The sequence below is a fragment of the Triticum urartu genome, chromosome 7 (assembly GCF_003073215.2).
Source record: "Triticum urartu cultivar G1812 chromosome 7, Tu2.1, whole genome shotgun sequence".
Lineage (NCBI taxonomy): Eukaryota > Viridiplantae > Streptophyta > Magnoliopsida > Poales > Poaceae > Triticum > Triticum urartu.
Genome location: NC_053028.1, coordinates 146020802 through 146030620, shown reverse-complemented (window position 1 = coordinate 146030620; position 9819 = coordinate 146020802).

Genomic DNA, 9819 nt, shown 5'->3' with positions numbered 1-9819 from the left:
CGGTTGCCTCGGGGACTTCGGCATCGCTGAGAGAGCTCTACCTCATTGAGTGTTCGGCACACGGGCCATATTTCTTTTATTACTCACTTTGCATAAATTATTAATTATACAACAGTTTTTTTATTCCTATTATCTCCGTCTTGCACTATTTTCTGTGCATGGGTAAAGGATTCGGGTCGGGCAGCGCTGTCACCTCGGCGTACCGACGTACCACGTCACCTCGGCTGGACCGAGGGCTTCGTCATTACTTCATTAAGCCACGCCGGGGACTTCAGCGTCACACTGTCGGCCTGCATTGGACGTGCTATGTCGCCACTCCGGAGTGCCGAGCTCTTCGCTCCGCCACCTCAGGACCAGCTTGGGGGTTGGGACCTTGTCCCGCCGTAAGCTCGAGTCGTGCATCGACACCGAGCACATTAACCAGCTAAGTCGCTTCCATGCTTAAAAACTTTTAGTTTTAGATTTCGTTCGGTTCGACCAAGCATTATGCTTTTTTGACAAATAGTCATTTGCGAAAAACTTTGTTTGTCAAAACCTTGTTTGTTGCAAGCAAATTCAAATACCCCGTTTATTTAGGGGCTTCCTTTATGAAGCCTTCCTCTTGCATATGATTATACTTGTATGGCTTTGTTCCTTGTCCGTGTATTACACCACAATATGCACCATGTTGACTTAAGTGTTTCGCAAGCTGGGTTGCCTGGCTCCTGTGCTTACCCCTACGTTTCTGATTGTTCGGCTAGGGAGTAAAAGGAGCACCTCTGCGATTGTTACTACCGGGTCATCCGAGTTAGTACCTCAGACTGGGTGAAGCCGAAAGCTAGCGCTCTTATTGTTTTCAATTATGGTCGGCACACAACGGAACTCATGAATACAAAAAATCTATTGCACAAGTCGCATAGTAACAATGAGCAACCGAACAAAGGTATCGGTGGAGGTACTATTTTCTACGAAGATGCTTCTTACACTTCGTTAGTAATATAGCATAAGTTCCCTGAGCGCGCTTTGTTTGTTACAACCTTATGGCCTGATTGCCTGGCCATCGGAAACACCATCGATACTCTCGACAGGTGGAGTACATGACACTTTTCGGCCCTTGGCCGAAGAGGGAGAAGCCGATGGTCGGTTAAGACGCGTTTAAAGTTCGGGTGAACACAGATATGATATAAGTACTTCGGTACATACAATCATTATACATAAAATTATTTTACCCAAGTCACTTGGGGGCTTTTAAAATTTATATGAGTTGTTTTATAGTAAATGTGTTTTCTTATTGGTCGTTGCAAAGTCTTTTTCTACTGCTCCTTTTTTGACTCGAGTATATGGTCAATAGCCGGATGGCCTGTCTTCTCTCTAAAAGCCGCTCGAGTTTAATTTGATAAACTGACCTCGGAGAATTACTCCGCCTTTGGGATAATGAGCTTGAAGCCGCAGGCTGACCCGCGTGAAGTCTTGAGACCGGGTGTGTCATGTTAAAGCACGACAGAAGCACAATTTTTTCCAATTTTCGGATTGGCACCGAACACTTGATCTTATTCGGACATCAAGTTTTTACTGACATTTTTTTGGTTTTCCAGGCTTATGGCACTTTTAAACTATTTGTGTGTTTCCAGCATAAGTCTCGCAGTGCAACGCCGGACACCTTTAGAGATTCGGCAAAAACATTCTCGGATATTGCTATATATGTATCTTTTTCGAATTGTGTCTTCGGTCAATAGTTGGGTTTGCCAGCTCCTGTGCTTGCCTCCTACGTTCCGCTTTGTTCGGCTAGGTGCGCAAAGGGAGAACCACTACGATTGTGCTTCCAGCTAGCATGGTTAACCGCCTCAGTGGAGAAAGTCGAAAACTGACTGTCACAATAAGCGCAAACTGGTCAGTGACCTGATGACTGTGTTAAACTATAAGATCGATATAGGTCACCCCGTGTTAAATTACGGGCCATTCATAACATTGGCCGAAGTGTTTACGGCTTGACCTCGACTGTCATGGAACACTACCGGGGGCTAGTAGCTGGCCTCCCAAACTAAATCCTCAATATTTTGCTCTTACATTAGAGCTGAGGTTTCATGACCATGCTTAGCATGACAACCCAAAGAAAGGAACCGATAGCGGAACTATTTTCTTTGGAAGACATTTCTTATGTTAAACAGTAATATAACATATCTCTCTGCATACCTTTGTTTATAAAATTGTATGGCCAGATTGCCTTGTTTGTCATAAATCTTTGCCCTCATAAAGGCTTTATAAAGTAGGACAAACACTCCTCGGCTACTAACCGAGGAGGTGGAAGCCGATGGTCGGCCAACAAAGTTTTGTACAATGGGGATCCGAGCATTAATGATGTAAAGTACTTGGATACATAGAATCATTACACATAATTTGTGATTTTACTCTGGATATCGATCCTTAATTCGTCCACCCGTGCCCGCATTAAGACTCGGGGGCTACTGGGCTTCGGGCTTATCATTTACTAATATTAAAGGGGCACATCGATCCCCTGATCTGGTGTTGCCACCCGACCAGTGTCTCGGGGGCTACTGCATTGGCAATCCAGTGCAGTAAATTTAAGTGCAATATAGTTTTTGAGGAGATTATGATCCTTAGGTTGGTCAGCCGCATCCAACTTGAGTCTCGAGGACTCTGCACACCGCTTTTTGTGTCCCGGAGTATTCTGCCGAGCTAGGAGTTGATCCTCAGACTGATTTTGCAAATCAACCTGAGTCTCAGCGGCTACCGGGATCAGCGGTCTTATGTCATCCTTCAGGTGCATCTCGGGTTTTAGACCGATACACGCCTTGAGGGCTACTGGCTATATATCTCGGTAGAGAATAAATTGCACCAATCAAAAATATTGACAAAAAATAGGCCCATAGTTGGGGTGGTGCACCACCTCGGAAGCAGTCTGGCATAAAGCTCGGGCGCGAGTGGCTGGCCCCATAGAGAGCATTTCCGGCATTAAGCTTGGCTAAACTCTTTCTACTTTTTTGAACCAAGGTGATCTATGACACCTCGGATATAGTCCGGCGTTGGAGCTTGGACATAGTCCGGCATTGGAGCTTGGACATAGTCCGACGTTGGATCTCGGATACATTCCGGCGTTGGAGCTCGGAAGCGGTCCGACGTTGGTGCTCGTCTGCAGACGATACCTCGAATATAGTACGGCGTTGGAGCTCGGACGCAAGAGGACATTGCCGCCCTGGAACAACTTCAAACCCAAGTTGTGGCATAAAAATAACAAGGCATTGATAAAGGCCGAAGACTTAAAGGGCTCCTCGGATACCCGACGTGTGGGATCTTCAGATTTAGCTCGGCAATCCTCAAGATAGAAGATGTGAAGATTTGTTGAACCAATTTTCAAGACCGACGACCGAAGGCGAAGAATAGTTCGGAAGAACCAAGGAGCGTCCCCAACTTGAAGACTGGTTCAGGGGGCTACTGACGGTGTCCTGGACTAGGGGGTACTCACCACATCGTCTCCCGATCAGTTGGATTGGGCCGAGGACCCCCATGGTCATTTACTCATGGGCCAGTTTGGACAGCCGAAGACATATACGATGAAGATTCCACAAGACTTGGTGATCAAGACAAGGACTCCTCTCCACCGACGTATTCGACTAGGACTCTTGTTATCCTAGGCCTCTGGTATGTTATATAAGCCGAGGCCAGGCTAGTCAATAGATGATTATGACATTATTCATCATACCCTCAGGTTTTACACCACAACATATGATCTCGAGGTAGATCAACTCTGTACTTGATACTCCATCAATATAAACAAGAGCAGGACATAGGGTTTTTATCTCCATCAAGAGGGCCCGAACCTGGGTAAACATCATGTCCCCTGTTTCCTGTTACCCATTGATACATGATGCACAGCTTGGGACCCCCTACCCGAGATCCGTCGGTTTTGACACCGACAGATGCCCCGGAAGGCATCCCCTCTTTTGTCTTCGTTCATCGGTAACTTTACTTGGAGCTATATTTTTATTCGCCACATAATATGTGTTTTGCTTGGAGCGTCTTGTATGATTTGAGTATTTTCTTTTTAGTTTACCACAATCATCCTTGTTGTACACACCTTTTGAGAGAGACACACATGAATTGGAATTTGTTAGAATACTCTATATGCTTCACTTATATCTTTTTGAGCCATATAGTTTTTGCTCTAGTGCTTCACTTATATCTTTTAGAGCATGGTGGTGGTTTCATTTTATTGAAATAATTGATCTCTCATGCTTCACTTATAGGAATAATAAAAAACTTTCATACAAGTGCATTGAATACTAAGAGAAGTTTGATACTTGATGATTGTTTTGAGATATGGAGATAGTGATATTAAGGTTATGCTAGTTGAGTAGTTGTGAATTTGAGAAATACTTGTGTCGAAGTTTGCAAGTCCCGTAGCATGCATGTATGGTAAACGTTGTGTAACAAATTTGAAACATGAGGTGTTATTTGATTGTCTTCCTTATGAGTGGCGGTCGGGGACGAGCGATGGTCTTTTCCTACCAATCTATCCCCCTAGGAGCATGCGCGTAATACTTGGTTTTTGATTAATTGTAGATTTTTGCAATAAGTATGTGAGTTCTTTATGACTAATGTTGAGTCCATGGATTATACGCACTCTCACCCTTCCATCATTGCTAGCCTCTTCGGTACCGTGCATTGCCCTTTCTCACCTTGAGAGTTGGTGCAAACTTCGCCGGTGCATCCAAATCCCGTGATACAATACGCTCTATCACACATAAACCTCCCTATATCTTCCTCAAAACAGCCACCATACCTACCTATTATGGCATTTCCATAGCCATTCCGAGATATATTGCCATGCAACTTTCCACCGTTCCATTTATTATGACACGCATCATCATTGTCATATTGCCTTGCATGATCATGTAGTTGACATCGTATTTGTGGCAAAGCCACCGTTCATAATTCTTTCATACATGTCACTCATGAGTCATTGCACATCCCGGTACACCGCCGGAGGCATTCATATAGAGTCATATCTTATTCTAGTATCGAGTTGTAATCATTGAGTTGTAAATAAATAGAAGTGTGATGATCATCATTAATAGAGCATTGTCCCAAAAAAAGAGAAAGGCCAAATAAAAAAAGAAGGCCAAAAAAAGGGGCAATGCTACTATCCTTTTTCCACACGTGTGCTACAAACTAGCACCATGATCTTTATGATAGAGAGTCTCTTGTTTTGTCATTTTCATATACTAGTGGGAATTTTTCATTATAGAACTTGGCTTGTATATTCCAACAATGGGCCTCCTCAAGTGCCCTAGGTCTTTGTGAGCAAGCAAGTTGGATGCACACCCACTTAGTTTCTTTTGTTGAGCTTTCATACATTTATAGCTCTAATGCATCCGTTGCATGGCAATCCCTACTCCTTGCATTGACATCAATTGATGGGAATCTCCCTAGCCCATTGATTAGCCGCGTCGATGTGAGACTTTCTCCTTTTTTGTCTTCTCCACATAACCCCCACCATCATATTCTAGTCCACCCATAGTGTGATATCCATGGCTCACGCTCATGTATTGCGTGAAAGTTGAAAAAAGTTTGACATTACTAAAGTATGAAACAATTGCTTGGCTTGTCATCGGAGTTGTGCATGATGAGAGCATTCTTGTGTGACGAAAATGGAGCATGACCAAACTATATGATTTTGTAGGGATGAACCTTCTTTGGCCATGTTATTTTGAGAAGACATGATTGCTTAGTTAGTCTGCTTGAAGTATTATTATTTTTATGTCAATATTAAACTTTTATCTTGAATCTTTCGGATCTGAACATTCATGCCACAATAAAGAAAATTACATTGAGAAATATGTTAGGAAGCATTCCACATCAAAAATTCTGTTTTTATCATTTACCTACTCGAGGACGAGCAGGAATTAAGCTTGGGGATGCTTGATATGTCTCCAACGTATCTACAATTTTAGATTGTTCCATGCTATTATATATTCTGTTTTGGATGTTTAATGGGCTTATTTATACACTTTTATATTATTTTTGGGACTAACCTATTAACCGGAGGCCCGGCCCAAATTGCTGTTTTTTGCCTATTTTAGTGTTTCGCAGAAAAAGAATATCAAACGGAGTCCAAACGGAATGAAACCTTCGGGAGCGTGATTTTTTGGAACAAACGTGATCCAGAGGACTTGGAGTGGACGTCAAGCAATCAACGAGGAGGCCACGAGGTAGGGGGCACGCCTACCCCCTGGGCGTGCCCTCCACCCTCGTGGGCCCCTCGTGGCTCCACCGACCTACTTCTTCCTCCTATATATACCTACGTACCCTGAAAACATCGGAGAGAACCACAAAACCCTATTTCCACCGCTGCAGCCTTCTATACCCAAGAGATCCCATCTTGGGGCCTTTTCGGAGCTCTGTCGGAGGGGGCATTGATCACGGAGGGCCTCTACATCAACTCCATGGCCCCTCCGATGATGTGTGAGTAGTTTATCTCAGACCTTCGGGTCCATAGTTATTAGCTAGATGGCTTCCTCTCTCTCTTTGGATCTCAATACAAAGTTCTCCTCGATTCTCTTGGAGATCTATTCGATGTAATCTTCTTTTGCGGTGTGTTTGTCGAGATCCGATGAATTGTGGGTTTATGATCAAGATTATCTATGAACAATATTTGAATCTTCTCTGAATTCTTTTATGTATGATTGGTTATCTTTGCAAGTCTCTTCGAATTATCAGTTTAGTTTGGCCTACTAGATTGATCTTTCTTGCAATGGGAGAAGTGCTTAGCTTTGGGTTCAATCTTGCGGTGCTCGATCCCAGTGACAAAAAGGGAAACGACACGTATTGTATTGTCGCCATCGAGGATAAAAAGATGGGGTTTATATCATATTGCATGAGCTTATCCCTCTACATCATGTCATCTTGCTTAAAGCTTTACTCTGTTCTTATGAACTTAACACTCTAGATGCATGCTGGATAGTGGTCGATGTGTGGAGTAATAGTAGTAGATGCAGGCAGGAGTCGGTCTACTTGTCACAGATGTGATGCTTATATACATGATCATACCTAGATATTCTCATAATTATTCGCTTTTCTATCAATTGCTCGACAGTAATTTGTTCACCCACCGTAATACTTATGCTATCTTGAGAGAAGCCACTAGTGAAACCTATGGCCCCCGGGTCTATCTTCCATCATACAAGTTTCCAATCTATTTTTTTCAATCTTTACTTTCAATCTATATCATAAAAATACCAAAAATATTTATCTTATTATTATTATCTCTATCAGATCTCACTCTTGCAAGTGGCCGTGAAGGGATTGACAACCCCTTTATCATGTTGGTTGCGAGGTTCTTATTTGTTTGTGTAGGTAGGAGGTGATTTGCGCGTGGTATCCTACTGGATTGATACCTTGTTTCTCAAAAACTGAGGGAAATACTTATGCTGCTTTGCTGCATCACCCTTTCCTCTTCAAGGGAAAACCAACGCAGTGCTTAAGAGGTAGCAATCATCATCATCAACCTTCCTCCATCACCAATTTCATGATGCTCGCCGCCGTGCGTGAGCAATTCCATCGTAGGCTTGCTGGACGGTGATGGGTTGGATGAGATTTATCATGTAATCGAGTTAGTTTTGTTAGGGTTTGATCCCTAGTATCCATTATGTTCTGAGATTGATGTTGCTATGAATTTGCTATGCTTAATGCTTGTCACTAGGGCCCGAGTGCCCTGATTTCAGATCTGAACCTATTATGTTTCCATGAATATATGTGAGTTCTTGATCCTATCCTGCAAGTCTATAGTCACCTATTAAGTTATGATCCGTTAACCCTGAAGTGACAATAATCGGGATACTTACCGGTGATGACCGTAGTATGAGGAGTTCATGTATTCACTAAGTGTTAATGCTTTGGTTCGGTACTCTAATAAAAGGAGGCCTTAATATCCCTTAGTTTCCAATAGGGCCCCACTGCCACGGGAGGGTAGGACAAACGATGTCATGCAAGTTCGTTTCCGTAAGCACGTATGACTATATTCGGAATACATGCCTACATTGCATTGATGAACTGGAGCTAGTTCTGTGTCACCCTATGTTATAACTGTTGCATGAGGAACCACATCCGACATAATTATCCATCACTGATCCATTGCCTACGAGCTTTTCATATATTGACCTTTGCTTAGTTACTTTACCGTTGCCACTATTACAGTCACTACAAACAATACTATTACTTTTGCCACTATTACCGTTACTTCTATATTACTTTCCTACTAAATACTTTGCTGCAGATATTAAGTCTTTCAGGTGCGGTTGAATTGACAACTCAACTGTTAATACTTGAGAATATTGTTTGGCTCCCCTTGTGTTGAATCAATAAATTTGGGTTGAATACTCTACCCTCGAAAACTGTTGCGATCCCCTATACTTGTGGGTTATCAAAATTTCATTCTACGTTTCCCAACAAAAGCAATATAGGGCTCTAGCGGAGCTATTCTACCAGGGAAACTTCTCTCCTGGAAGGGGAAATCGAAACCATCGTCATCACCAATGATCCTCTCATCGAGAGGGGGTCAATATCCATCAACATCTCCACTAGCACCATCTCCTCTCAAACCCTAGTTCATCTCTTGTATCTGATCTTTGTCTCAAAACCTCATATTGGTACCTGTGGGTTGCTAGTAGTGTTGATTACTCGCTGTAGTTGATGCTAGTTGGTTTATTCAGTGGAAGATCATATGTTCAAATTCTTAATAATATTTATTACCCCTCTGATTATGAACATGAATATGCTTTGTGAGTATTTATGTTTGTTCCTGAGGACATGGGAGAAGTCTTGTTATAAGCAATCATGTGAATTTGGTATTTGTTCCATATTTTGATGAGATGTGTGTTGTCTCTCCTCTAGTGGTGTTATGTGAACGTCAACTACATGACACTTCACCATGATTTGGGCCTAGGTGAAGACATTGTAAAGTAATAAGTAGATGATGGGTTGCTAGAGTGACAGAAGTTTAAACCCCAGTTTATGTGTTGCTTCATAAGGGTTGATTTGGATCCACATGTTTCATGCTATGGTTATACTTATCTTAATTCTTCTTTTGTAGTTGCGGATGCTTGCGAGAGGGGTTAATCATAAGTGGGAGGCTTGTCCAAGTAAGGACAACACCCAAGCACCGGTCCACCCACATATCTAATTATCAAAGTAACGAACGCGAATCATATGAGCATGATGAAAACTAACTTGACAATTATTCGCATGTGTCCTCGGGAGCGCTTTGCTTTATATAAGAGCTCGTACAGGCTTGTCCTTTGCTACAAAAAGGATTGGGCCACCTTGCTGCATCTTAGTTACAATTGTTACTTGTTACCCGTTACGAATTATCTTATCACACAACTATCTGTTACCGATAATTTCAGTGCTTGCAAAGAATACCTTGCTGAAAACCGCTTGTCATTCCTTCTGCTCCTCGTTGAGTTCCACACTCTTACTTATCGAAAGGACTACGATAGATCCCCTATAATTGTGGGTCATCAGAGATAGAGTGTACTAAGTGCATTGAACTTCTCAAAGGAAAATTAGAATGAGGTTTTAGATTCCTATGGAATGAGTAGCACAACAATGGGTTTCATAGGAATTTGGTGATCTCAATCCTATGATCCAAAGGGCTTCCCTATGTAAAAATCCTATGGAATGGAATCCTTCAGATTCCTATGAAATTCCTTCAATCCAAAGAAGCTCTGTATCAGAGAGGCCCTTAGCATGCCAGTTTAGACAATGTGTGTTAATGTTTTGAGAAAACCGTGGTTGAGGATGGTATGACCATTTTTCGGCAAA